Source organism: Lissotriton vulgaris, chromosome 7 (genome assembly GCF_964263255.1).
Source record: "Lissotriton vulgaris chromosome 7, aLisVul1.2, whole genome shotgun sequence".
In the NCBI taxonomy this organism is placed as follows: Eukaryota; Metazoa; Chordata; class Amphibia; order Caudata; family Salamandridae; genus Lissotriton; species Lissotriton vulgaris.
The window spans coordinates 725,461,289-725,488,229 of record NC_141695.1 but is presented as its reverse complement, the minus strand read 5'-3'; the positions used below and the strand labels follow the sequence as shown (position 1 = coordinate 725,488,229).

Here is a 26,941-nt window from a genome sequence, read left to right as displayed (position 1 = left end):
GTGGGCTCAGATTTTCCTTCCTGGCCCCTTCCTTCTGGAATGCCCTTCCTTTAGAATTTAGGCTTACTGTTTCTTACCCCCACTTCAGGTCCCTTCTCAAAACCCATCTGTTTCGTAAAGCACACAACTAAGCCCCCCTCCGATCTGTCTTCACACGCTCATAGCGCCAAGAAACCGTCAGATGGTAGTTGTGCTTTACAAATTTTTTTACATAACATTCTGTTTGATTTTTTAAGAGTAGGCAGCGGTCTGTCGGACCACTGCCAGCTCTTTAAAAATATTTTCGCACACACTCACAAAAGGGAAGGGGTTCCCTGGGGACCCCTTGCTGTTTGCGAGTGTCTTACCACCTACTTGAAGTAGATGGTAAACTGCGAGTGTTTTGCGACCACAATTGCATTCGCTAAACAATCATACATTTATGTGAGACTCGCTATTAGGAAGGGACGTCCTTGGCACGCCCCTTTCTAATAGTGACTCACAAACCCTATATTACGAGTCGGTAATAGGTTATCGATTCGCAAAATAGGGTTTGTACATAGGGCAGACCAATTTTGCGGTCGCAAACGGGCCAATTGCCTGTTTGCGAACGCAAAATATGGTTGTAATTCTGGCACCAAAAGTTTGGAGTATAGTTTTACTCCATCAGGGCAATGGAGTAAAATACATCGCCCTGACTGAGTAGCCAAGCTCCTGTGCGGTCATCTCTTACATTACGTCACCCTGTCAATGCATTGAAAGGGTGCCATGTGACTCTTTCAACATGATGTTGCTGTACCGCACATGTCAATATCATTTTTTATAGTAAAAAAAGTAAAATACTAACCATGATTTCCTAAAAAAAAAATTTGTACAAAATTACCCCCTCACCATGGAAGTTTTCTTCCATGGCATTGGGGGGTAATTTAAATGTTTCCATTTGCCACCATGTTTTGCAAAAAGAATAATTGATGGTCAGAATGCAGACGAATTTCACCAAATTCACCAGAGTACAGAGATCTGGGCCTAAATCCATCATTTTTTAACTCACCATTTTCCAGTTTGGACCCAGCCATATGCAAATCAGTCTTGACCTTGTGCCCAATTGGAACAGTCCAGCCCGAACTGCCAGGCCAGGTCCTCCCTGGACTGGAAACAAGCATCCTAGGGCCAGTTTTAGGGTTTTACCCCATACCAGCCAGAATAGCTTGACTTCAGTGAAATGGAGAGCACGGATCCCACGTCTGGGCATACCCGTCCCACTTGGGGTGACAAATGCAAAAAGAAAAACGGATTGCCATTTCAGTTTGGACCCAGACATATGCAAATCAGTCTTGACCCTGCTACTATGTTTTGGATGGCATTGTGTGAAAGTAAAAATCTCCCACTCTAACTAGGGCTGGTGGTCAAATGGCCATTGGCATACTCAATTTCTGCCCAGTTCTAATGAAGTGGATGAGAATTTTTTTTGGCAGAGAAGCTTCTCCATCGCAGTTGTGAAGGAGTACCCTCTCCACCAAACTCTAAATCAGGTCCTAAGTATCTAACAGAGTGTGGGACAGCAGAAGAAAGTGACACAAAGGAAAGAGAAGTGACCAAGACACTCTGAATATCAATTACCGTTCCACAGATGTTAGGAATGTTTAATTCAGGCTAAAATTTTCATAATTGAAACATTTTAATTATTCACAACAAATCATTGTTACTCATTTATTTATTCATTCTTATACGTATTGGCAACACCAATAGGTCTGCCTTGTTTTAGGTATATGCCTGTAGTTATGTTATATTATAATAATAATAATAAGGGTAGCTTATAAAGCGCTTGGTTACGCCAAAGCGTGTCCCCGCGCTGCAACTGAAGAACTCTGTGCGAGGTGGAGACCAGTGATCCGTTATCTGGAGAACAGGTGTGTTTTTAGGTTCTTGCGGAAGCTGGATTCGGATGGATCCAGACGGAGATGGAGAGGGAGGGAATTCCAGCTTTTCGCTGCCAGAAAACGGAAGGAGCGTCCGCCCATACGGGCTCTTTTGACCCTAGGAACCTGAAGTAGGCCCTCATATGAGGAGCGCAGCTCGCGTGCAGGTGTATACCTTGTCACTAAGTTCTGGAGTGGAATAGGAGATTTCTTAGCCATATTAACACACAACTCACACAGGCACTGAAAGTCTGACCAAACAGCATGCTTTGTAAAGCACAAGATTTTAATGTTTTTAGCCACTCCTTTATTTACCTAAACCAAGCCTCCTGGAGAGGATTCCTAGTGGTACTTCTATGACAATTCCCATTTTAAGAGACTTCCTCCTTTTTCATCCCATCTAAAACACTGGCCATTTGATATGATGACCACAGTGTTCCGATCAAAGCACAGCATGGGTGATTCATGCCCCTTTCATATCCATTTGTGGTGCTGGACACCAGGGACACAGTGCTTCAGCAATTGAAGTTGGCTCCTAAATTATGTGCCGCCCAATGCAGGTTTGTTTTTCCTCTATGCGAATTCCCTTATGCCTATGATATGTATAGCACATAGGATCTGCATGTGAGTGATTTTATCTTTCTCTCTTGGGCCCTAGCAAAATGCAGCTATGTCCACTTTCACCAGGTTCAGGTTGGGTCTTCAAAGCCCCCAGCTCTGCACTTCCCACTACTGTGAATGGGCTGTCACCCATCTGTATCTGTAGTCTGACAGTGGGTCACAGGGCTACTGTTTAATGTGGTTCCACATCTACTTTGAGAATAGCAGTGCAAACAGGTACTCTGTATTGCCAGTCCAATAGCATCTGAAAGATTAGTTATAATAGAACTTCGTGTTGTGTCACTTTGAAGTATTGAAAATACTGAATGTTCTCAAAAATTGGAGCACATAATTAGTATAGATACTGTAGTCACAGCTGCATTTGTGACAATAGTAATGGAACTTGCATGTCAACAATATGATATACATCATGGTGAGATGAGTTACTGCTGCTCTATTTGTATGAGCATCTCTTAAAACTAGCAGTGGTCAAGTCACAGTGCTATGACAAATGCATCATGTTTGTCAGTATATAATCTTTTCTTACTGGGGCATGACGCTTAATTGCACATAAGAAAACCCCCAATTACTGTATAGTACAGTTTTCTTGTTGAGAATTGGGAACTACTATGCTTCCTATTACAGAGATTTATTATGCTTTGCTCCACAGCAGGTAGATGTACAGGCTCTTCAAAGTCACTAGCTACATTTTACAGCTCAGCATGTGTAAAGGAGAGACGGCTCCAGTTGTACACAGATCCATACACACACCACAGTCACACATCCACACTCTCCATTCATCTACTTATCCACCTGTCCACACATATTCAGTATTCGTAAAACACACATTCATACCTCACCCTGGCTCCTACTCACACAATTGTCCACAAAAAGACACCGTTATAAACTTCTTTGTCCATTTCCAAATGTATCAATACAACCATTCACACCTCCATACATAACAATATGAGTAATAGATACGATCCGAAAGAAATCCAACACCAATTCATAAAAAAGAGCTTAATTTTAAATGATTTTAGACACCAAAACAAAAGCAATCAAATGAGTCTAATCAGAGTTATGAATTTTAAAACGAAAAATAAATCTGTGCATTTAACTCTTGCAAAATGATAACGTTGCAGTCAGTGAGAAACACACACTTGTGACACTAGGTCACCTGCCGGTCGTGTCAAGTGGGAAGCACTGGGGAGGTAAGGGGATGGTGGACCCAGGCCCAGGCAGGCAGTTGAATTTTTACTGATTTGTAGGGCCCTGGTGCTGAACGTTGGAGCTGATTTTGATACTTAGAAGGTGCAGGTGAGGATAAGGATGCAAAATCTCAACAACAGGGCCAATGAAGCAGCTGGCTAAGGATGCTATTGGATTTCCTCGAGGTGCAGCGTCAAACGAAGGTTGTGGTAGCCGGACTGGCCACCAACAAGCATTGGCAGTAGCAAACACAGCTTACTGATACTTTGACATCCTGGAGTCCGGGGGAAAACAGTAGCAACATGAAACTTGCTGGATGTCAGGACTACATTTCCAACACTGCACTAGACTATTTACTTTCAAGTGAGCTCTAGGTGGGCCTGGTGGCCATTGATTCTTTGTTTCAGGAAATGTGTTATTACCTGTCGGCTGCAGGGGACTAGTATGTCTAGTCCAAGGGAGTTCTAAAGTTGACCTTGGCTTGCAGGTTGGTTCACCTTCCTTTTAGAACCCATCTCTGGTCTGGGGCGAGTCACAGTCATGCAGTAACAGGGTGGTTGACAGGATGGGTGCCGCAGGTGTAGGTTATCGCATCTGTGCTTTTTTGCAGATCCTGGAGTAACAGACTTAGGTTTCTTCTTTGTTCTTGGTTGTAATTCAAGCAGATATGAGGATCTGGTTCAGGGGTACCTCTTAAATCCTAGATTTAGGGGCAATAGGGGTTTGGGTGCAAGAACCAATAAGCTACTAGCCCCAGGGGCTAATTCCTCCCTGAAGTGACTGCATCCGGGGGTGTGTTATACCTTTTCTGGAGCACTGACAGAATATCGTGGAGCAAAATATCGACCTGCCATTTTTTTTTCTTTTTGGTTTTTATTTATTGCAAGCAGGTCAGATTACATAAACAAAACATTAGTCCTTCAGGATAAACAAAGAAGATACATATACCTTGTCTAATTGAAGCATCCAAGAGCATACATTAAATTGTGGTATTCAATATCAAAAGACCAGATTATACAGGAAAAAAAAGACAAAAAAACACAACATTTCTGTCAGTAAAAATCACAGTGAAGCCAGGCGTGACACTCATCCGGCGATGGACTACATAAATTCTGCCTGAATCCACTTCGAAACTGGTGCCCAGATTTTCACGCCTAGGGCTTTTTTTTGCGACCTTTTGTTCTATAAATTGCATGTTCTAGGTTATAGATAGCTAAGAAGCGAGCCCGCCAAGTACAAAAAGACGGTGGATCTGGGCTAATTCATTCTTGAGTTATACAAGCCCGCAAAACTGCCATAGAGATAAAAATCAGATTTCTCCTTTCATCTATGATTAGAGCGGAGGACGTTCCTGTGAGAACTATCTCCGCAGTCAATTGTACTGGGGACCCAAATAATACAATCACAAAACATTCAATTGCAGACACTAAAGAAGATAATTGTGGGAAACAAAAGAACATATGAGCTGTGTCAGCAGCAAACAGTCCACATCTGCTACATGAGGTACCCCCAGCTGTTCCCCATTTTGTAATTTTTTCCGGAGTGTAATAGAGATCAAAGAGGGCCATATAGTGCTGTGTGCAGGTTCTACTGGTTAAAAGGATAGAATTAGCCATGGAGATAGAGTCCTCTATCATGATGCTCTCCGTACCCAGCTTCTCAGCCCATCTATCTTGTACCGTTAATAGATCATCAGGACAAATTGACAATAATAGATTATAAAAAAAAACAATCTTTTTTTTACTATATAAGCTTTCGGTTAAAGGAATCTTGTGTAACCCCGAGCATTTGAGCGGCGTTAAAGTATTGAGAAAACTATGTAACTGAATATATTTAAAATAATCAGATGTAGTAAGATTAAACTTCATTTTTAGCTCTAAGAAGGATATCATGTGGTTGTCTTGCCAGAGATCCCCAAGACAATTAATACCACAATTACGCCATCTCAACATTATGGAATCTCTGAAAAAAGGGGGGAAAATATGTAATGATGCCAAAGGAGTATATCTCAGGATTTTTGGGATCCCTACATGATGCTTGATTAGCTTCCAGGCCCAGAACGCTGCTTTTAAGATCTTAAATTTTGTTTTTTTTATAGTAGCTGAGTTCTACATTTCTTAGGAGACAGCCACGCGCCTCTACTCCTAGCACAAATTCATATATAGATGGAGCATGTGATTCCAACAATTGAGGTTTGGCTCCAATTATTAAAGGAGTAATGAACTGCAATACAGTTGCCAAATATTAAAGCAAAAAATGTGGCATTCCCCACCCCACTCTTATCTTCGGTAGGGTCATTTTCCTATATGCTCTATGATGACGTTTATATCCCCATAGAAATCTTGTAGCCATCCTCTCCAATTGTTTAAAAAAGATAGTAGGAAATTCGAGAGGAACCGTTCTAAATAAATATAAAAACTTCGGGAGTATTAGCATTTTTAATACATTATTCCTCCCGTAAAGGGACAAATGGAGATGATCGATCCGCTCCAATGTAGAATTAGCCTTATTGAGGACAGGTTTAAAATTGAGTTCTGGAATAGCTGACACAGGGGTGGTGATCTTAATTCCCAAATATGTTGCCACCGACACTGTATAAAGATGCGCTGAGGGGTTCTGGCCAACAAATAATATTTGCGTCTTGGATATGTTCAATTTGTACCCCGAGAAAGCACCAAAGTGAGTTGCAATCTCCTCGATCTTCAGGATTGCTTTTGCGATATCTGTGGTAATCACCACCACATCATCCGCATAGGCCAGTGCTCTATACCTAGTGCCCGCCACCTCCACTGGAGAAATGTCTTCCGCTTGATTCAGCTCATTAAGAAATATGTCAATTTAGATAGCAAAGAGAAGTGGTGAGGATGGGCATCCCTGTCTAGTACCACGATGGATGGAAAAGAGGGCAGATTTATTTGCCCCAAATTTGACACAGGAAGTTGGTAAGTCATACAAAGCTTTCAATTAAAGGATCATGCGTGGGCCAAACCCTTTCATGCCAAGCAGGTCCCAAAGGTACGGCCAGGCCACCCTGTTGAATGCCTTCTCGGCATCCAACAGGGTGACCCCTAGCACGTGTTAGTACTCTGTGGCCAATCCATAAGGGCAATAACCCTTCGGACGTGATCCGAGGTGTCCCGATTGGGAATGAACCCATGCTGCCAGCGTGATACTATACCAGGGATTATTCCTGCAATTTGTGAAGCTAATATTTTAGAGAAGACTTTGCTGTCTGCATTTATAAGCAAAATCGGCCTATAAGAGGCTGGTTTTAAAGGGGGCTTGTCTTTTTTAAGAAACGCCATTATAGTTGAATGCCTCCAAGAGGCTGGAGCCGTTCCCTTCTGTGCCTCCAGAAAGGTGGATACCAGATCTGGTTTTAATATATGCCTAAACAGCCGGTAGAACTCCAGAGGGATACCGTCGGGACCCATTGCTTTGCCAGCAGCAAGAGAAAGCAGGGCCAGCTCGTTTTCCTCCCAAGTAATATCAGCGTCCAAGATCTCCATTTGAGCGGCAGTTAATTTCAAGGTATTAGCTAGAGAGGACAAATGCAGAATAGAGTCCCTAGAATAAGGTAGAATATCCTGCTCATATAGATTGGCATAGAACTGCCTGAAAACTTCCATAATTTCCTCAGGGTCGTTATGGATCTGGCCGGTCTGATCTTGTATGTCATTGACGGTGTTAAATACCTCTTTTTGCTTTAATTTTTGAGGCAAGATCCTACGCGAATTTTCCCACATTTCATAAATCTGCGACCTAAAGACTGCAACCTGCTCCGCCAGTTTAGTCTCAAATATCTTGTATAGCCTTGCTTTATGTATAGCTAATTTATTTTTGATGTGTTCCGCATCTTGTAATAGGAATATGGCATTAACTAACTTCTCCTCCCATTCCTGTACTGCCTTATAATATTCATCAAGTTTATTCCGCTCTTCCTTTTGCTTCTTAATTGAGTACGATAAGGTCTACCCGCGCACCCCAGCTTTAAAAGCGTCCCAAACATTTTGGGCCGAGGCACTTCCTCTATTAAACTCAAAGAATTCCCTAATCCAATTGCCCATGTATTCTAAATAAGACGGATCTGCCAGAAGTTTCCGCTCAAATGACCAGGGCCTTACTTCTACCATACTTCCCCGCTCTGTCTTAACCTCTATCAAGGCTGGATTGTGGTCTGAAATTATTGGCGGAAAAATCCAGAAAGAAGTGATATTAACTAGCCCAACAGAAATAAAGAAATAGTCCAAGCTGACGATGCGGGGTGGAAAAAAATTTGAAACCCGGTAAAGTAGAGTTTTTAACAAACCCCACATCACAAAGACCATAATCCAGCACTAAGCCCCTCAGAGCCTTATAGGTCTTTTTTTTAAAGCCTGGATATGATACATCGCCCCGAATGTCAAAGCCGCCATCCATATGAATATTCATATCCCCACAGATTTTTAGGGGCAAGGTCCAACCGGCCAATTCTAAACTTAAAAAGTTCAGAATGTCAGGATCATCAGCATTTAAAGCATATATAGAACATATAGTCCATAGTTTATTATTAATATTAATCTCAAGAATCACCCATCTGCCATACTGGTCTACCTTAATACGTTTAAGACACCCCAGTCCTCTTCTCATAAGAATCGCTACTCCCTTTGTAGTGGTGCCTTGTCGAGTACACCCCAACAGATATAGACCCAACTCATTGAATAGGTGCCTGTCTTTCCAGGTAAGGTGCGTTTCCTGAAGACATAATAAATCTATGTTCATACTCCGTATTATTTGTGCGCAGACCCCTCTTTTTTTTCTATTATTTAGCCCGCATATATTCCACGTACAAATCCTCAGTTCTCCCATCTTGACAGTTTATTCAACCAAGAAAAATAGTGCTCCCCTAACATACATATACTAATCTGGAGCTCCACTTTAGAATACAAACAGAAAAGCTTTTTCTTTAACATCAACAACCTCCTATTCAAGTTCACCTTCACCTTACCCCTTAAATTGCTCTCGGTTCCAGTTTTTTATTTTCTGACCTTGCTTGCCCCCCCCCACAACCCCACACAGCCTCCAAGTGCACCCCACCTGTGCCACCCTCCCCCACCCATGACCCCTCCCTGAAGAGGGCAAAGGGACTGGATAGTCCCTAGCATTGATGATGTGAGAAGCAACTAGTGCCTCGCGGATCGCCTCCCATTGCATTGCCCAGTTACATTTTCAGCTTACGATAGCAGTGACTAATAAAGATAACTACTAAAGAAAAAAAATTGCTTTCATTTTCACTGCAAAAAAGAGTGAACACACATCAGAAAAAAATACTTTAGGAAATACCATAGAAACCAGGAGTAGCAATTACAAAGAAGCTAACAGCTCTTTAGCTGCCCGATCTAATGTTAGAAAGCATGATCTCTCTTTAAATATTACTTTCAACTTTGAGGGGTTAACCACATTCGCGCTAGTGGAATTCTCCTTCTATGCTGAGTTTTTTAAAAACCCATGTTACATGACGAGCTGGGCTCGTCATCAGCGTGCGAGGAGGCTACACCATGACGAGCCCAGCTCATCATGAGCCTGGAAGGGGTTAAGAAGAAAGGCCTGGGCACCCTTAGCCTGGAAAAGTGGCATTAGTTGGCGAAGTTGCCAGCACTGTTGGACAGTGGCATGGCAGTAGTCAGGGCGCACAAAGAACGTCAGGCCTTTCCCCCTGCGTTTCCGATCAGGCCTAGCCAAACCATAAAGCGCCTCTCTGGCCAAGAAGTTGTTCAGGCAGATCAGTATGGCTCTAGGTTTAGCATTTGCACCATATCTAGCGTTCTTTTGAAAAGAGAACCTATGGGCCCTTTGAAGCTCCACATCCCATTTCCATTGGGAGAGTTCTGGGAAAGCCTCAGAGAACAGTTCAGTAATGAATTGTCTGATGTTCCCCCCTCGCTTCCCTCTGGTATGCCCAGAATCCGTAGGTTATTCCATCTAGATCTATTTTCCAGATCCACTAACTTCCAATTAATCTCATCCCTTAGGCCTTCCAAAGATGACAGTTGTGATTTTTGCTGAGTCATGTTATCTTCAATCGCCGAAATCCTGCCCTCGGCCTCCACCACTCTAGCTGTGATTTCATTGCAGGATTTGGCCACACGCCTTAGATTGTTCTGCAGTCTCCGGACTGCGCCTTGGGTGCACAAATTCTCTGCCCTTGTCTCCTCTGTATGCTGGATCATAACCTGATACAGTGTGACCAGCGTGATTTCAGAGCTCTGTGGCCCTTCTATGGCCTCTGCAGGAGTGGTTGTCTGTGGACAAACATCATCGCCTTGTAATGTAAGGACCGTAGTTTCCTCCCCACCCCACTCTGGCCTGCCATCTTCCTCACCCACTGAACTCTGTGATTCATGTGTTGGGTTATTCACACTGTTAGCACTCCTGTCGTCCCTCCATTCTCCTTCTCCTTCTCCATCTAAACTCTCTGATTCCAACGCATTGGACAGATCCGACATAGAGTAGTTCCCTGCTGAGTCAATATAATCCGTGTCTCCCAATAGGGTCGGTGTCTCCTGTATGTTGGCTCCCTCTAGTATAGTCTCTTATACATTGCCAGTGTTACCAAGACATGCGGATACGGAGACCTGAGTGGGTGTGCTGTTCTGGAGGATAGTTGTTGTGTCCTGGACAATAAGAGTGCCAGCAGATAGTGCGCTACTTTTATCAGCCTGCTGATTTTTTTTCTTAAACATTCCCGGTGTTTTGGGAATTGCCCCAGATCTACAGGCCCCAGATCCGGAATCCTCCGTTACTGTCTGAGTTGTAGAGATTTAAATAGAGTCACTTACTGAAGTTGGATTGGTACTGGAAGTACTCTGGAAGGACTCCACAGCTGGTGCTGTCCCTGTCGCTGTTGCTGATGATGTTACTGCCCTCGTTTTAGGTTTCTGGCCTTTCAACGTTGTAGTAGACGTGGGGTTCTTAGGAGCCATCCTATTTCGTGAACTCCTTCCCTGCCAATGGCGAGGGCAGGGCTGAGATCGAGACCGTGACCCACTAGGCGTCTCTTGATGATAGCCTGCTAGCCCCCTTTCAGTACCCCGCTCCGAAGTCCAACTCCGAGCAACAGTAGGGGGAAACCTCCACGCCAGCAGCTGCGAGCGTCGGAAGCTACATCAAAGATCCAACCACATCCCCCGATAAAATGAGACGTTATTAGAGTTTCACTTAAACGTGTAGTATCACCCTCCTACAGGGTCAGCCAGACTCAGTGTCAATGTTAATATTAGTCCCCCCCAGCGGCAGTGTTCATTAGATGATAAAGGGACTTAATGAGGGAAAATTCCAATCCACTCCGCTAGTTTCTCCTGCTCTCTCCACGAGCTATGACACCCAGCCTCGAGAAATTAGCAATTCAGAGCTCACCGTAATCACCGTAGATCAGCATTCCATCTCTCCACCTCGTCTCGAGGCTCCGTCCCGGTATGTTTTCCCCTTTGGTCTACTTCGATTCACTTCATTTCGCTCAGCCATAATGCCGTAATGCTCCCGAAGACATGAAGCCAAAGTCCGTGGGGGGTTTTCAGCCGGACGCCAGTAACGCTGCAGGAGAGGTCAGCACACTCACACTCACACGTCCCGGAGCTTCAGCGACTCAGTCCGCCCAGTTGTGCTTGCATTGAAGCGGCGGCCTCGGATATTCCACTCAGGTAAGCCGGACAACATGTGGCGCCGGACAGAGTCGGAATTGCGTGCAGACCCCAACGAAGTCAATCCAGCTTTGGACTTTTGGATTTTCGGGAGTCTGTATCGCAGTTACAATGTATCCCGCATTCCTGGTTTCTGCACGCCAAACCCACACAGAGAAGCTGCAATGGGATAGCGATTAGGCGAGAGCACCTCGGCTGCTGCTCACTCGGACGCTGCTGCGTCCGCCATCTTGCCCATATACATAATTAACTAATATTTTTAAGTATGTTTTAGTATAATTAACTAAAACATACATAAAACGTTTTAAATAACCTTACAATTAATAAATAATTAATGTAAGTAAAAAAGAAAAAGAAACATGCTTTTCTATTTTTTTAATACATATATGTACTAACTTAATATTAATTAAAAAAATCTATATTTTTAGCCTAGGATAGCGAGAGGGTAAAATTTACTATTCCCACTCCAGTGAGTGCAACAGTAGGGAAATCGTTAGATAGCGGGAGGGTACAAATTACTATTCCCACTCCAGTGAGTGCAACAGTAAGAAAAGTAATGATTTCATTTTTAAATAAGATTAAATGATCAATTCCAATAAAAAAATAATTACCAATTACAAAATATGTAATAATTAATTAATTATAAATACCAATAAATATTATTTATTAAAAATGAATGACCCAATTAATAATTAATTAACAACCAATGGATTTTCAATACCAAAAATGTAATAGGAAATAAAAAATTACCAATTAATAATTAATTAACAATAAATTAACTATCAATACACCAAAATAATTTCAATAATGACTTAATTACAATTAAATTACTTCCCACCCTATTCCCCTATAAAGCCACAACCCGCTCCGAATAATGCATTAATACAATTAACATTATTATCAATTAATCAATTAATAAAGTTGAATTACCAATAATAAAAATGAATTACCAATTAATAATTCATTAAAAATAAATTAATTATTAATACCAATAAATAAAAATAAATATTCACTTTATTACAATTACATTACTTCCCACCCTATTCCCGATTCCCCTATAAACCCACAACCCGCTACAGAACTAAAACGCAGAATTAAATAAAAAATATTTAATAATTCCTAAAAATTAATATTTAATTTACTATAATTAAACTACTTCCCACCCTATTCCCCTATAAATCCACAACCCTGTATGGAATTAAATTACGCAAAAACTTAAATAACAAAATTCATTACTTAAAAAAAATAAACATACATTACAAAAATAATATACACTTTTAACACATATACTAAAATACAAAACACTTAAATAAATCAATATTATTAAAAATTCGATATATTTTAATGCCTATATTATGTACTTCGATAATTTTGACAGCCAATATTACTTACCTGCATTTCGATAATATGTCCAAAAGGATTCTTTGCTGAGCATTCAATAATCAGTATACCAAAGTCTTTCAAGTCCAAAATTTGTCCTAGCAATTGTTCATATATTTAAAGTTTAGAATGTCCAACTTTATATCCAAAGTGATGTATTCTCCTTATTGACAACACCAAGGCATGTTGTTATAGTACCAATTCCATTTATTTCAGTTAGGTTTCCTTCAAATCAAAGATACAGCCAACACGCGTTTCGTATGGCATTCATGTCATGCCTTTCGACTTCTTCAGGGCTGTAAGCCAAGAAGACAATAGTATTTACAATTCAAATTATAATACTCTTAATGTAAGATACTAATAATAAAGGGGAAGATACTACCATGTGTGGGGTCAGTATCAAAGATGACCTTGTGGTTAAAATTAAGCCAAATTAGAAGATCACCTAATTATAGTAGTGCATACCCCGGTGATGAAAATATGCAAGAAGAGACCCATAAGTACCAAACTAGTCGCAGATTAGAAGGTAAAAGTTAATTTTTACCAAATAAGATTCCTGCAATTCAGATTTCCATATGTATAACCGTAAGTCACACCCTGAAACGACAGAGGACAGCCCTCAGTCCTGCATTGTATAACAGTCACCATCTTCTAAAGTGAATTAGAAATGGTAGTGTACTCACAATAATAATCAGAAAAATCCAATAGAAAAGAATTCCTCAATATTGTCAGTCTTCATTCAAAACAATAGTAGACACCTGTCTTAGATTCCGTGTAACATAAATAAGAGTACTCACTAATGCAACCCGGTGACATTAATTGGTTCCAGAGTGAACCATTGTCATATCCCTCACCTCAAAGTATAGGGATTCACTCAAATGTATAAACGTGACCATGTATTTTCTAGACTGCACAAAGTGCCGTAGCATCCTCAATCTCGTACCCAACATATCTAGTTATTCTGTTATAAAAGTAAAAGTAAAAAGGAAAAACGAAAAGTACATAAGGTTCCAATATAACCAACTCCGGCCGTTTGTAATCCAAATAATTCTAATACTTCTACCACTGCCACTACACTCACCAATATTTAGGCTGGTGTCTCTATATGGCTGAGATACCCGCCACCCCCTCTCAACACAATCCCCAAGGATGGGAAAACGGAAACAGTTCTGAACTTGTGGAAGGCGGGAGGGAGTTACCCTCCCGGCCGTATTTATTAAAATATGAAACAAAATTAAAACGTTAAAATAACAGTTTCATATCATGTACAATTTCATTTACACATTACGATGTTCTTGGCTGACCTTAACACATCTCTAATACAAAGGTTCTCCTAGCCGATACTAAACATCCTGCAAATGCATTACTCAAACTTTGAAATTGTACATCCTAACATTTATGGGCCAACGGCAAGGTCGTAACCGGTGTCAGATCCCCACTACCAGATCTCCCCCCCTCACTTGTGAGGGGGCGGTCGCCCAGAGGACTGTACCTCTGTGCCAACTTCCAATTTCCCTTGTCTTAGCGGGGGCCCCTTGATAACTCGACGCCATCTTTAGTGGTCATCCGAGGACTCGTGTGAGGTGTCTAGAAGGTAGCGTAGACCCCCCTCCCACCCCACACAACTTACCACATCTGCCATCGCAGATGTCCTGGCCCCGGGAAATTCCCAGGAGGGGCCCTAGCCCCTCCTCCCCAGGGAGGGGCCTATGGCCGCCTTCCCTTTTGGCGTCCCCATCCTTAGAGGGGACCGCCTCCCCGTTTGAGGGGCCAATGGCCGCCTCCCCCCGGGCGCTCCCATCCATAATGGGTGACGCCCTACCTCTAGGGATCTTCTAATTCCTGCTCACCGATCATGACCTTACCGCCCGACCAAAATAAATACGACAATCTAAGACTAAAAATGGAGAAAAAACAATTTATACTTAAGCGAATCGAAGTATAATCTCTACCGAGCATCCGGTGCAACTACTTTGCTGAATAAAACATGCTGAAAAGGAAAAATTATCAACTTTATTACACACCAAATTACCAACTTTATTTAAAACAACCTGTAAGAAAAAAATAAATAAATAAATAAATAACATGACACTCGACTTTATTCCACAAATCGCTGTCATCAGGGGCTGGTGGGTGGGTCAAAAATGGCTCTTCGTTCCGTCTTGAGCTCACGTGCAACGGGGAGGTGCAGCTTCAGAGCACAGGAACAAGAGGATGCTTCCTTGGCTTGTCGCTCCTTTTATCCTTCTTCGGGCGGGCGTGTACTCACCTCCAATCCGCCTCCAGGGCGTGGGTAGCGGTGTTGGTGTCTAGGACAACCCCCTCTTGGGCGGGAAAAGGCGCGCCCCGGCTACGCCGCTTCGGGCATACCAGCCGAGACTCGCCTCCCGCCCAAAATGGCTTCCCGGGGGGATCGGGGTACTCCACCATACGTTCGGGGGGACCGAGTGGTCGCCCCTTTCCATATGGCTGAGATACCCGCCACCCCCTCTCAACACAATCCCCAAGGATGGGAAGACGGAAACAGTTCTGAACTTGTGGAAGGCGGGAGGGAGTTACCCTCCCGGCCGTATTTATTAAAATATGAAACAAAATTAAAACGTTAAAATAACAGTTTCATATCATGTACAATTTCATTTACACATTACGATGTTCTTGGCTGACCTTAACACATCTCTAATACAAAGGTTCTCCTAGCCGATACTAAACATCCTGCAAATGCATTACTCAAACTTTGAAATTGTACATCCTAACATTTACGGGCCAACGGCAAGGTCGTAACCGGTGTCAGATCCCCACTACCAGATCTCCCCCCCTCACTTGTGAGGGGGCGGTCGCCCAGAGGACTGTACCTCTGTGCCAACTTCCAATTTCCCTTGTCTTAGCGGGGGCCCCTTGATAACTCGACGCCATCTTTAGTGGTCGTCCGAGGACTCGTGTGAGGTGTCTAGAAGGTAGCGTAGACCCCCCTCCCACCCCACACAACTTACCACATCTGCCGTCGCAGATGTCCTGGCCCCGGGAAATTCCCAGGAGGGGCCCTAGCCCCTCCTCCCCAGGGAGGGGCCTATGGCCGCCTTCCCTTTCGGCGTCCCCATCCTTAGAGGGGACCGCCTTCCCTTTTTAGGGGCCAATGGCCGCCTCCCCCCGGGCGCTCCCATCCATAATGGGTGACGCCCTACCTCTAGGGATCTTCTAATTCCTGCTCACCGATCATGACCTTACCGCCACAGGCCGGATAGTTGACCGGCTATCCGGACCCCCCACAAAAACTCCTACTTAAAGGTCATGGCTGCAAACTCTTTAACCAAGCTACGAAGTCTCCTATGAGTAAAGAATTCCCCACCCGGGACAAATGAACTCCATCCTCTAGATACATTTGGTCCCCCCTGATACACCCATGCAGAATAGAATGCAATGTACTAGTACGGAACAATCTACCAAGCTTGTTATTCACCTTCTTCACTGAATGATTTACAGCAGCCACCGAAATAGCCCCCGCCACACTGTTCGTGGAATCATATGGGACCATGCAATCGTGCACCCTGGAACCCTTCTCGCCAACCAACTCACTGTGGATAGTATCGCCTCGAGAAGTAGTCGTCTACCAGTGGTCACCAAATCATTGCCCCCAAGATGCACTATGATTATAGATGGCGGTGACCTTGTCCGCCCTAACAAACCCTCGATAAACTTTGAAACTGGTCAATACAGAGCCCGCCCCTTCCGTAGAAGGTCACCCTGTACCCGTATTCCCCAGCCATGTGAATCATGTCACCTGCTTTGAATACATCTGCGGCACGCCTCACGCATGAGTGGCCCACGACCCACACCACTCTTTCCTCAGCCGGTGATCTTTGACCGCTGGTTCCCAGGTGTCGGGTCGACTGCACAGTCCGCCCCGCTTCGTAAGCTTGCGACACTGTAAACCAAACAGAAACAAGAAGCGTGAGTACAAGACATAGGCTTCACAACATGTGCAACCGCACATACCTTTTATAACAATTCGAGGACCAACGCCCCAACTGTTTCACTTTTTCCACACTCAGACCCCTGGCTGTAGCCTCTGTAGCAGCCCCTATCCTGAAGGAATGAGTCCCAAAATCGCACGGGTTCAAGCCCGCCGCTGCGATCGCCATCGTTAGCACCCGCTGAAACTGAAACTTAGTCAGCGGGGTGGCGTCGGCGTGCCTCAGCAAGCTTCCCTCCCATGATGCTGCCCTCTGCGCCAAATACTCCTCAACGCATGCTACCGGGCACCTGGGAGATCCCGGAATCCGCTGAACCACTACACTGTCCCCGATCGCTTTCTGATCGGTCTTGGACCTGACAAATGAGACTACCATTGTCTCCCCCTTAATTTGGATGTGCTCACGGCACAGACCTCCCCCCGTATCCCGCTTGTTCCTCGCTACCAGCTCGCTTACCCGCATAGCCCCATGGAATGCTAATGCAAAAGCGGCCCGGAATAGCACTGTCTCTGATTGAGACGAACATGTCGCAGGGAGTACGGACAGTAACAGGGCCAACCTTTCAAGACCTATCGGATGTCTTTCATCCACTCTGCAACCCTCACGGCGTTGCCACCCACGCAGCGCCTTCTGCACCAAGAAAGACGCCGTGGGATCCTGTATGCCATGGGCCCGAGCCATGAAAGAAATGGCGGCCCGGTGCCTATTGGCCGTAGCCACGGATTTGCCTGCCTGATGTAATGATAACAAAAAGTTCAGGACATACTCTTCTTGGCCCCACAGCTCCCCCCTAGCTGAACCCAAAAAGGACAAATAAGAACGGAACGCCCCTTCATAAGCCTTCCTTGTCCTGGGCGCTAAACTCTCTCCCAAGAGGTCTTGTAGTCCGGGGCACCGAGAGACCAGAGAGCTTCGGGAAATGGTGCCGCCACCGGGTCCGCTGAGGGCAGAAAACCCCAGAAGGCCTGCATACGGGAACGAGAAAGTGCATCAGCTGCCTGATTTAACACCCCTGGCACATGTCTCGCCCTAAAGTGGATGTTTAGTCTCATACACAGCAGGACAATTTCCTTCAACAGTCTCAAGATCCATTTGCAGCGTGCTGCCTGACTATTGATACACTCAACCACGGTCATATTATCAGACCAGAAAACCACAGAGCGATCACGAAAATCCTCAGGCCATGTTTTCAAGACCACCAGGATAGGGAACAGTTCGAGAAACCCAATGTTACCCGTCAACCCATTCTCGTGCCACCATGGCGGCCAGGTTCGTGCCGACCAATGATTACCCAGGATGGCGCCAAAACCCACGCTCCCTGCCGAGTCCGTCCACAACCCCAGCTCCACGAAGGAGACCGCTGGTTTGGTCCACACGACACGACCGTTGAAATCCGCCAGGAATGCCAACCATATGCGCATGTCCTGGCGGACCTCTGCCGAGAGCCTTGTGCGGTGGTGTCCTTCTTTAAGGCCGACCATGGCTTGAGCAATAGAGCGGGAAAAGGGGCGAGCCATCGGTATTACTCTAAGGGCAAAGTTCAGCTGACCCACAGCTTGCTGCAGCTGATGCAAATTAACCTTCGTCTCACCAATACATGTTTCAAGTGATGTCTTAAACTTCGTTACCTTTTCCTTAGGCAAACGGAAGCACCCCTCTTCGGAGTCGAGATCTATTCCAAGAAACTCGAGCGAAGTAGCCGGGCCCACTGTCTTACCTGGTGCCAATGGCACGCCAAAGCGGGTCATGAGATTACAAAATTCATTCAAAGCCTGTGCACATTCCATGTCCCCGGCTGCCCCCAGAAATAGAAAATCATCAAGATAATGCATAACATGTGTAAATCCTGTTGTTCTTGTCAACGCCCATTGTAAAAAACTACTGAATTTTTCAAAATACGCACAAGAAATGGAGCAACCCATTGGCATACATTTATCCATGTAATAGCGTCCCTGAAACATGAAACTAAGGAGACGCTGATCATCTGGGTGTACCGGGAGCAACCGGAACGCCGACTCAATGTCCGACTTGGCCATCAGCGCTCCGGGCCCCAGGCGATTCAACATGGCGACAGCCTCATCAAAAGATGCGTACCGCACCGAACAAACTCCCGGGTCAATTGCGTCGTTCACCGAGAGCCCCCTTGGGGCTGACAAATTATGTATCAACCTGAATTCCCCTGGGTCCTTTTTGGGGACCACTCCCAGAGGCGAACAAACAAAATTAGCAACAGGCGGCATGTCAAATGGGCCGGCAACCCGACCACGGGTCACCTCCTTCCCAATCTTAGCTTGTACCACCGCCGTATTCTGCAGAACCGACAGTTGGTTCCTGCATTGTGCCTTACCCTGAAAATCCCCCGCCGGGATGCGGAAACCATATGAAAAACCATCTCGCAACACCCCAGCGGAGATATGATCCGGATATTCGTTCAACCAAGGAATCATTGCCATGATATCGATCGGGGTAGGGAGAGGCGCCCCTCGGACTATTTCAGACCTGTTTGGCGCCCCCTCTACTTCCCGGATCACCATTTTTGGCTCTGCACATGGTCTCGGGGTGAGAGGACTGCCCGCACCCAGTACATTCATGCCTAAACCTGCAAGATCCCTGCGGCCTAGTACATTTACCTCTGTTAAAGCTCCAGCAAACCCCTTTTTTACCTGAGTTGCCATTATTCTTTGTGTGCTGATCGTTGCTTGATCCTGCCCGAAAGGGCGTCCCAGACGAATGGCGGGCATACTCGACCATACCCCCCCTAAAGATGGCGACTTCGCCGAACCTGACTTCTCCATTTTCTGCCAGGAAATGGAGTCGAAACAATCCCACGTCAGGGATGAGTCGTGCTCCTTGGACTTACGAAATATGCTATCGTAATACAACCATTGATTGCCACCATAAGTCCCAAAAAATTCCATGATACGTGTCTGATACACGGCTAATCCCACCAACAATTCGGGTCTACGTTCCCCCATAATTGCAATGAACATTCCAAACGCTCTGCCCCAATTGTCGATCGACTCATCAACCCTGAAAGCGGCCATCTTGGCGCGCCATACACTAGGATGCAGAAACTCTTTTTGATATTTTACATGTTCAATCTCATAATGATCGGTCAACAAGGAGAACATGTTCACATATTTATCAGACCATATCCTTTCTTTTACATCCATCGGGATATGCTGAACAACTTTTTCCCTCCTTGAAGGTACCGATCCCTCCCCCGCAATCGGCAATAGCTGCTTACCTGAACCGGCCACTGTGACCGTAGTTCCTGCCGAACCAACGCCCGACACTGGTTGTTCCACGGGAGCCTGCGGGGAAACAAAAGGAGACGGTGCCTTCGCAGCATCTTTCGATTGCCGCAACTGCTTCATTATTGCCCTGGCTTCCTCAGCCGTGGCCCCCTCGTTTTCTTTGCCTAACCATGCCGCCAACTGGGCAGCCAGCTCAGGAGGCATATCCTCCCCGTTCACCGGAGTGACTACCACAGGGATGGGTTGGCCCCCTTCTGGGACCGGAGTCGGGGCCTCGATCGGGGTGACCGGGTGCGCAGGGGGTACTTCGGGCACCGGGGCTTCCCCCCCCGACGCTCCCTTCTTGGCCCTTCTGCCTCCCCCGCTAGGGACTACTCCCGGCAATGCCGGCCCGATGACTCTCTTAGGCCCCCCAACACCATTCATTACCGCCATCTGCTTTTTCATATCCGCCATGTCTTTCATCAGCATACGGAGCATCTGATCGGTCCCGATCCTCTTTCCGACCTTCTTGCTAGGCATCGTCCACGTATATTCCTCAACGGTCTTAAGCAGAAAGCCCCGAACTCACTGAAAGAAGAAAACACACGATTAATCCTCAAAAATGGCTCTTCGTTCCGTCTCGAGCTCACGTGCAACGGGGAGGTGCAGCTTCAGAGCACAGGAACAAGAGGATGCTTCCTTGGCTTGTCGCTCCTTTTATCCTTCTTCGGGCGGGCGTGTACCCACCTCCAATCCGCCTCCAGGGCGTGGCTAGCGGTGTTGGTGTCTAGGACAACCCCCTCTTGGGCGGGAAAAGGCGCGCCCCGGCTACGCCGCTTCGGGCATACCAGCCGAGACTCGCCTCCCGCCCAAAATGGCTTCCCGGGGGGATCGGGGTACTCCACCATACGTTCGGGGGGACCGAGTGGTCGCCCCTTTCCAAAACGTAAATACAACCATCTGTTATTGCATAGAAACATAAGTTGCCATTTAATTCTCCATCTCTTCAACACGGGTACGTGGCGAGATGTTCTGTTAAAAGACAAGAAAAGAACATAGAGTTCTTAAGTATCAAACTCCTGCACTTAGTTAGCAAATGAATCGCACTACACGCCGGATTGCTTACCTTGAACGAACAGCAAGTACGCCAAGCGGGAGCACAATTAGCAGCGAGCGTTCTGCACAGGCACCATTTTAAAGCACACGTAAAAACACTAGAAACTCGGTCGCCATCTTGTAATGGTTGAATTGTATATGTATATCGGACCTTGTTATCATCCCAGTACTCCAGTATGTGAAATGAAATGAAATGAAATGAAATGAAATGAAATGAAAAAAATATTTCTAAAGCGCACTGCGGCCAAGCGGCTTCCTGGCGCTAGGGGCAAATCAGTATAAACAGAAGATCCCAGAGAATTTAGCCAGGGAAGGCCTGAAGGAAAAGAAAAGTTTTGAGGGCTTTACGAAAGTGGGAAAAAATAGGGATAGAACGTATAAAAAGAGGGAGATTGTTCCAGATCTGGGGGGCCCAGATGTCAATATGAAATTGTGATTACATTAATTAAACATTATCAATACGTAAAATAAACTCAAAAGTCGTAACTATTGTAATTATATGCAATCTCAAAACCACGGGTATGTATCGGAAATCATGTGGTTTCACTTCTTATTCTTGGTATAATTATCAAAAATACAAAACCAAATTATGTGTGGCCAATCCAAAGGTTATACTACCCACGGTGATAAGATTTACAAATAATTAAAACGAACTTACCAAGGGAGTATTCAAACCCTTGTCTAAAGAAAAATGTCTAGGTATTTCAGTCAGTTATGCCACCGCTGCCGAATGTAATCCTCACATGAAAATATCGTATAAAGAGTGCTAGTCATTAAATAAACACCACAGATCCTTGAATCACAGTAATGCATGAACTAAGGAATGTCCACTCCAGTTCCAGAGTTAAAACCCCGAGCATACCTGGAAATCGAATTGTAATGTCTAAGTATCTCTTATATATGTTGGGGGGAGAAGGAAAGTTAGTGACAAATCGGGGGTGCAGGTGAAGGGCAAAAGAAATACATATATCTCACAACCATAAGTGTTGGTAATTCATCATTCCTCAATAAGTTCGCTACATGAACTTCTTGTATCTTAACTATGACGTTTCATATATATAACAAGTTTCTCATTTCTCAAAAGCAGAGGGTCGGAAAAAAGCATCCACAAATATTAACAGATGTAATAGATATTCTTAAAAGACTAATCTTTCACTTAGTTATAACACTCGGTTTTAACATATTAGTCTCATTAAACAAAGTCAACCATTTTTAGTCTCCTAAAAAGAATTGTAATTCAGGATCTAAATTTAATCCTTCCTCTACAGCTCTCAAAGTCATAATCCATCTAGCTTCTCTCCGTCTTAATTTTAAAGTTCTATTCCCACCTCTTCTATCTACACTTACATGTTCTATTCCATGATATGTAAATGTATGCTTGTTGGAATCATCCCGATTTTGGATAGCATGAGAAGTTATAGGGTAGCGTGTATCCCCATTCTTAAGAGCACAAAAGTGTTCCATCATTCTGTCCTTCAATCGTCCCATTGTACTTCCAACGTAAATTTTACCACACGTACAAGCTATTACGTAAATAACGTATGTAGTCTCACAATTTATGAATGTCTGTATTTTGAAAGTACCAGTATTATTATATTCAAAAGATAAAATCTTCTTAGTGGCCCATCTGCAACAACTGCAGAGGCCACAATAATGAAAGCCTGAAGGTCTGGTACGTAGCCATTGTCCCGGCTGCAGAGGTTTAGTGATTATAGGGTAACTCGGGCTCACCATATTGGCAAGTGTCGTACCCTTCCGAAAGGTTAAACTTGGCCTCTCGGATAGATATGGTGCTATATCAGAATCTGTCTTTAGTAAGTGCCAATATTTATTTAAGATAGCATACAATTTATGACTCCCTGTGCCAAAATTAGTAATCATCCTCACCTTCTGCAAATTCTGAGTCAGCCCACTGTTATTTCTAGATTTCAATGTATCCTCTCTCTTAAGCTTCATAGCTCTTTCATGAGCTTTGTGAATAACTTTATCCTTATAACCTCTGTTCTTGAATCTGATAGTCATATCTCTCAGATTCCTCTTAAAGTCATCATCATCAGAACAATTCCTTCTGGCTCTTAACATCTCTCCAAAATTAATTGCTTCTATATGGCTTTTCGGGTGGCAGTTATCTTCACGTAAAAGTGCATTACAACTAGTTTCCTTACGGAACATTCTACTACACAATTTGTCATCTTTCACAAATAGTTCAATGTCTAAAAAAGTAATATGTTCATGGTCAAAGTGTGTAGTAAAGGTCATGTTTTGATCATTAGAGTTAAGGTAAACAAAGAATGAATTCAATTCTTCTGGGGTACCTCTCCATATTAATAAACAGTCATCAATAAATCTTCCCCAGAAATAAATATGGTCAATCCAGTTCTGGCCTTAGGGCCCCAGATCCACTCCGCCTCTAAGCGACCCATGAAAAGGTTCACGAAGGACGGAGCAAATCTGGAACCCATAGCAGTTCTGAGTTTCTGTTTATACCAAGTATCTTCATAAAGGAAGAAGCTATTTTCAAGTACCATTTTAGTCATTTCTAAAATCATCATTGTGTGATCCAGGTATTCAGCTGGTTTACGATTCAAAAAATGTTGAGAGCCTGCATGCCCAACATGTGATCTATGTTAGAGTACAAAGAAACAACATCTAGGGTCACTAAAATCATATCTGACTCCCAATTGACATCATTCATGATGTTAAGGACATGTTTAGTGTCTTCTATGTGAGAAGGAAGGTTCTGGACAAAAGGTCTCAAATACACATCTACAAATTGTGAGAGTCTTTCTGTCGGCCCTCCAATTCCAGATATAATGGGCCTGCCTGGTGGTTTCTGTCGATTTTTATGTATTTTTGGCAGGGTATATAGGCAAGGGGCCCAAGGACATTCAACTCTGAAATATTGATATTCGTCATGGTCAAGTAAAGTACATTCATACCATTGCTTCAATTTCCTGTTAATCATAGTCATGGTCATCGGTAAAGGATTGGTGTTAATTTTCTCATAGTACCTGGAATCACCAAGTTGCAACAAAATTTCAGAGTCATAATCTTTTTTATCCATAACCACGATGTTGCCACCTTTATCAGCCACACGTATTATAATGTCTGATTGTTGTGTTAGTTCTTTGAGCGCTAGCCTCTCATCATGTTTTAAGTTGCCACCAATATGTTTCTTCCTATTACTACGTTCTCTTTTGATCAGTTCATCCATATCAGCAGTCACAGATTTATAAAAAGCATCTACCACATTACCAGCTGACAATTGTGGTGTCCATTTAGATCTTAATTTAAGCCCACTAGAGGAAGCATACCCAGAGTTGATCTCTAGGTCCCCCAGTAATGAGCTAACAGTTACTGGATCCTCCTCATTTTCAGTCAAAGATAACAGTAATTGAGTATCATATACCTCTTGTATAGGGATGTTACTGAGTACTGGTTTACTAACCACTCTAGTCTTACTGTTATCATGTTTGGAGAAATGCTTTTTCAATTTTAAAAGTCTTGCAAATTTATACAAATCAATTTTAGTCGAAAACCAATCAATACATGCAGTTGGGCAATCACCCAAACCTCTCTTTAATATTGAAACCATATTTTCTGATAACACAAATGATGAGAGGTTTACAATCTCAATTTCCTTAGTACCTACATTCACTTCCTCCAGGAACGTAGTCTCATCCCTGGTCTTGTTTCTTCTGCCTTTGCCTCTGCTCCCTCTCCTTGTCTTTCTCCCTGGTTGTTGCCATATCTGCCCCCTGGATCTCGGTTTCCCATTCTGATGCGCCGGACCTCTTCTAAAAAAGGAGTTTGGATTAAACCAGGTGCTACGCCAGGTTCAGTATTATCCTCATTCTCACTAGTAGAGATATTACTTGAGGACGTGTTAAGTTCTGAACTTGTTGGTGTTAATCCCCTTTTGATCATCGGCCCTATGGCAATTCGGTAATCAAATTTGCGTGCAAATGTAAATACACGTCCCATTTTGTAATCCTGTTCGTCTCTCTTAAGCTTACGCGCCTTCCTGCGTTTAATGTCCGTTTGTAAATTGGTAAGTATTTCATCCAGTAAATTGTAATTTTTCATTGTGGCTTCAGGTAAGTTAAGTTGTTTAATTTCATCCTCACAGGTCTGTATTTCAATAAGCAGTTTAGCTATTTTTCTCTCTGCGTTATCAATCAAGATTCTGATTAAATTACTAGAACTATTAGTAAGTTCTTGTTCCCATCTGTCTAAGAGGTCCAGTTCTAAATCCTCGTACGTCGGGATAATCTGAGACCTAAGGCCATGAGGAATACGTTTAAGAGTCAAGTATTGTTTAAGTGTTGAGGCATCCCACCATTTATTTAATTCTGACCTTTTAAGTCTCTCTAGTCTGACAAATTTGGCTCTGAGTCCTTCTTGTTTTGGTTGCAAATTCGATGATACTGCTACATTAACTGAAGAACCTGTACTAAGGTTCTTAAATAGATCTAAAGCTTCTTGTTCTCGATTCATCATTCAAGAGTAAATCAAATCAGCCTCTTGTGGCAGACTTTTGAGTTTATTTTACGTATTGATAATGTTTAATTAATGTAATCACAATTTCATATTGACATACTGGAGTACTGGGATGATAACAAGGTCCGATATACATATACAATTCTACCATTACAAGATGGCGACCGAGTTTATAGTGTTTTTACGTGTGCTTTAAAATGGCGCCCGTGCAGAACGCTCGCTGCTAATTGTGCTCCCGCTTGGCGTACTCGCTGTTCGTTCAAAGTAAGCAATCCGGCGTGTAGTGCAATTCATTTGATAACTAAGTGCAGGAGTTCGATACTTAAGAACTCTATGTTCTTTTCTTGTCTTTTAACAGAACATCTCGCCACGTACCTGTGTTGAAGAGATGGAGAATTAAATGGCAACTTATGTTTCTATGCAATAATAGATGGTTGTATTTACGTTTTGGAGACACCAGCCTAAATATTGGTGAGTGTAGTGGCAGTGGTAGAAGTATTAGAATTATTTGGATTACAAACGGCCGGAGTTGGTTATATTGGAACCTTATGTACTTTTCGTTTTTCCTTTTTACTTTTACTTTTATAACAGAATAACTAGATATGTTGGGTACGAGATTTAGGATACTACGGCACTTTGTGCAGTCTAGAAAATACATGGTCACGTTTATACATTTGAGTGAATCCCTATACTTTGAGGTGAGGGATATGACAATGGGTCACTCTGGAACCAATTAATGTCACCGGGTTGCATTAGTGAGTACTCCTATTTATGTTACAGGGAATCTAAGACAGATGTCTCCTATTGTTTATAATGAAGACTGACAATATTGAGAAATTCTTTTCTATTGGATTTTTCTGATTATTATTGTGAGTACGCTACCATTTCTAATTAACTTTAGAAGATGGTGACTGTTATACAATGCAGGACTGAGGGCTGTCCTCTGTCGTTTCAGGGTGTAACTTACGGTTATTCATATGGAAATCTGAATTGCAGAAATCTTATTTGGTAAAAATTTACTTTTACCTTCTAATCTGTGACTAGTTTGGTACTTATGGGTCTCTTCTTGCATCTTCTCATCACCGGGGTATGCATTACTATAATTAGGTGATCTTCTAATTTGGCTTAATTTTAACCACAAGGTCATCTTTGATACTGACCCCACACATGGTGGTATCTTCCCCTTTATTATTAGTATCTTACATTAAGAGTATTATAATTTGAATTGTAAATACTATTGTCTTCTTGGCTTGCACCCCTGAAGAAGTCCAAAGGCATGACATGAATGCCAGACGAAACACGTGTTGGCTGTATCTTTGATTTGAAGGAAACCTAACTGAAATAAATGG

General features: G+C 43.5%; 1 protein-coding gene across 1 annotated transcript in view; it reads left to right on the top strand.

Annotated features, from left to right (window-relative positions):
- LOC147702336 (ATP-binding cassette sub-family A member 10-like) overlaps positions 1-26,941 on the top strand; it is a 1,673,715-nt gene that overhangs the window by 8,278 nt on the left and 1,638,496 nt on the right. The window lies entirely within an intron of this gene.